General features: G+C 36.0%; 1 long non-coding RNA gene across 1 annotated transcript; it reads right to left on the bottom strand.

The window, feature by feature from the left end:
• Positions 1-475: 475 nt before the first annotated feature.
• On the bottom strand, positions 476-938 carry LOC109583279 (uncharacterized). Its single transcript, XR_002185447.1, has 3 exons — positions 794-938; positions 666-748; positions 476-588 (listed from the first exon to the last, which is right to left on the bottom strand). It is a non-coding gene; the product is annotated as an uncharacterized LOC109583279 (long non-coding RNA).
• Positions 939-3,877: the final 2,939 nt, after the last annotated feature.

The raw sequence follows: 3,877 nt of genomic DNA on the forward strand, positions 1-3,877 counted from the left end.
GCATTGAAAGAATCAAAACTATACAACATGCAAAACAATAAACAATTATATAGTGTCTTGCAAGACTCACCAAATCTGTATATTTTGAGAGGTATTCTACATTAAAATAGAATTACTTGCTTTACTTTTCATGTAATTAATTTGGCTAACTGCAAGAGCAAGGGACAAATACATTGAATGATAGGTACATACATAATTCATTATGCAACTTAAAGTTCCTCTCATAATTGTAAAGAAATTCACCCAAAAAGTTCAAAAAAATGTATTGTGCATGCCTTTCTCATATTCATCACTTTCATGTATAAGAAGTTATCACAAAGTCTAAAGTTTACAAATACTTCCAGTAATAGATTTTAATCATCAATGAACAACAACGATAATTTTGCAAGTAAAAATCTATAACAAAGAAAATTATTGATTGCATTGCTTACTTCCTTACTATGTCCAGGTTGAGTATTTTCAAAGATCTTGAGTTGTTACAATAAATAAAGCATATAGAACCCTCAAAACTAATTTCACTTCCACACCCACTAGGACAAAGTATCCTTATAGTATGAGCTACCAAATGTATCCGGCAAACGATACCACCTGAAGAATATAACAAGAAGGATGGCATGATAATACATGTAAACTGTGAGTGTAATTATAGTCACACATTTACAAACTTTTCAGAAAACTGCTCTGTCCCTCTAGTAAACATACATGAAAATAGTGACAAGGCCTCCATTTCTCATAATGGAAAAGTTAACTGAAGAGAGAAAGTTTGTTTTGCAATAAAAAAGGAGACTCTTACTTTATAAAGCACAAATAGACTGAGATGGTGAGTGTTTTCCCTTTGCTTAACCGGTATATATGCTCCATTGCTGTAAACTACAGCTTCATAGTAGTACACACATAACTTGTTCTGCAACAGTTTTTGTAGCTAGAAAAAGTGTACAATGATTTGCTTTAATATATTCTTCAAACTATAGCAGAAAGAAAATGTAATGTAAGTGTCACACCTAGTTATGTATATCAATAAAATGCAAAACAGTTAATCTATGCATGTACATTATAGTCTTCAGACAAAAGCACTGTTACATTGTCCCAAAACCAGTTAAACGAATTTTACAACTTGTCACATACTCAAGTGCAACAGCATGTGGATGTACCCCAGAGTATAAGGAAGAAACTTTCTTAGCAGAAGGTGCCATTAGGTAAAACATATTTAAAAAATAAGACTTCCCAAAAGATGTGCTACAAGTCAAACAACACTAAAATATAACACTACAGAATATAGATGCACATTACAAATGCAACCAACAGAAGACTAAAACAAGCAGGTTTTTTTTGTTAGGCAGAAGTACATTACTACCAATGATAAATCCAATACTTTGTTGCATACAGCACCAATTACTATTCTTCACAACACTCCCTAAATGAAAAAATGAAGACTATCTATTCAACATATTTTTGGACTTTAAAAGTGAGACAATTTGCATTTATTGTACAATACACTGCATATCATACAATAAATCCCAACCTGGACCACGAGGAGGTAGTCTCACATTCCAGGTCAAAAAACTCACAACTCTGCAATTTTACCTAAGCAGCACATTATAGCAGTAACTCTCTCTCTCATTTGCCACATACAGTTCAAAACACTTGGCATGCTAGTTTATATGTGTGGTTTAGCATGCAGTTTATTTCACTATATTCCCTGTACAACACAACAGCGACCATCACGAAGCATGGCATGGCATGTTGCTTCACTACTAGTGACTGTCAATATGACACAAAAGCTGCCACACAACATGTGGTACTACTTACATGATTTCACTACTACAATGTAACACTCTGTATAATGCAACAACAACCGCCACCCAAAGCGTGGTACGGCATGTAGCTACATTCAGAGTTTCTGAACCACTCTATGAAATATATCAACAGCTGCCACCCAAAGCGTGTCACAGCAATTGAGCATAAAGATCTAGTGACTTTCATCACTCTTAGAACTTTAATAAGCTGCCACCCAATACGTGGTACAGCACCAAATAGTTAAAGTCACCCTGTATTCAACTGTCATAATGTCATTACATGTCATGTGGTACATGACCAGTTTGTATAGTTAGTATTGTGTGTTTTAATTAAAACATTTCTCACAAACTGCCATTAGCATAATGTGCTGCAAAGGTTTAGGCAAATGTCACAAATGTGGACAGTTTGTCTACAACAGAGAGTGAGAGGGAGTATTCACATACTCAAGTGGCAAAATACGATAAGCATACAATGAGTAATTACAAACAAACAAGATGCAGTTGTACTTTAACCACAAATAATGAAACTAAAATATCTTAAGTAGTAATTGCACTATATTAACGAAAATAGTATAAAATTCTTTATAACATCAAAGACAAAGATCTTACCATTTTGTATTAAGCTAAAGAAAACTAAACTAAACAATTTCACTCTAAAATAGCAAGGCTAAAATGTCATTACACTGCTTTTAATCAAGTACAGGTATCACTAAATCATAGTGATTACAATTAATGTGGTACAGATACAACATGACTTTCATGGGTGTCATGCAAGTTTCATTAGTGAACCGAGGCACATAAGTATGCCAATCACGGTAATTGGAATATTCTGAAAATACCATAATCTTAACTTGAAACATTGTGGCAGCTGCAAATACCTCATATTCAGTTGACCATGAGGTTTCTAAATAGAGTTTATGTCTGTTTATGTGACTCCTCACTGCTTTTAATGCATCAATATCGTAATAAATTCCTGCACGAACGAGTCTACCAAAGGCAAGAACATTGGCAGGGTCAAGCATGAAGTTAATTAAGGACATACGGACTGCAAAATGATTGTCTTCAGTACCAGTAATGGCTTTTGAAATTGTCCTATAGAAACATGCCCCATCACCGACAATCTCATCCCGAATATGAGGAGCTATTTCTCTGCAAGGAACCTGTTTGACAGCATCAACACGTTGAACAACTGCAATACCAGAAAGCTTTGATATAATTGCAACTGCTTTCTGTACCCAATCTCTATTTGTAGAAGGAGGTGGTAACATTTCATGCAAAACCTTTGAAGCACCCTTGGTCTTTTCTTCATCAATTAAACAGTCTGATTCAAGACTGTGAAATGATTTTGTCTCTACTTTTTGACCCATAAAGTCATTGTGAGGAACAGTTACACTATCAACACCAGTCGTTCTGTGGTCTTTCATTTTGATTGGAAAAGGGGTCAGCAAGCACCTTGGTACAGAGAGCTCCAACTTCTTATTTTGAAACAAACTTGGAGTGCATATAGAAGGAGAACCTACTTCTTCAGCCACTGCTAAATGGAAACTTTGCTCTTTTAATTTCGATGGACTTGGTGTCATTGATGGCGAAGGGCACTTACTTAAAGACACCTGTACCTCCTGCATCTTGTGGATAGATGTTGGAGTACTTTTGGATGGAACAGAAGTCAGCGGTACTGAGGAATCCCATTTTTTATTCTGCAACAAAATTGGAGTATGTACAGAAGGAGAACCCACTGTTTTAGCCACTGCTAAATGGGAACTTTGCTTATTCAATTTTGATGGGCCTGGGGTCATCGACGGTGAAGGGCACTTACTTAAAGATACATGTACCTCCGGCATGTTGTCCACAGAAGTTGGAGTACATGTGGAGTGAGAGCCTACTTTATGAACAGTTGATACAGTGTGTGAAATGTGCACCACAGGAGTACTTTGCCGTGGAATTTGTGGTAGAACAAGAGTATTGGATGGCGAACAGCATTTTGATACAGACATCTCCAACGTTTTACCAACGATAAAAGATGGAGTGGATACAGTAGCAGAGCCTACTTTTTCAGCAGTTGATGCATTGCATGGGACAAT

This window comes from Amphimedon queenslandica, unplaced genomic scaffold (genome assembly GCF_000090795.2).
Source record: "Amphimedon queenslandica unplaced genomic scaffold, v1.1 AMPQUscaffold_13518, whole genome shotgun sequence".
NCBI classification, from domain to species: Eukaryota; Metazoa; Porifera; class Demospongiae; order Haplosclerida; family Niphatidae; genus Amphimedon; species Amphimedon queenslandica.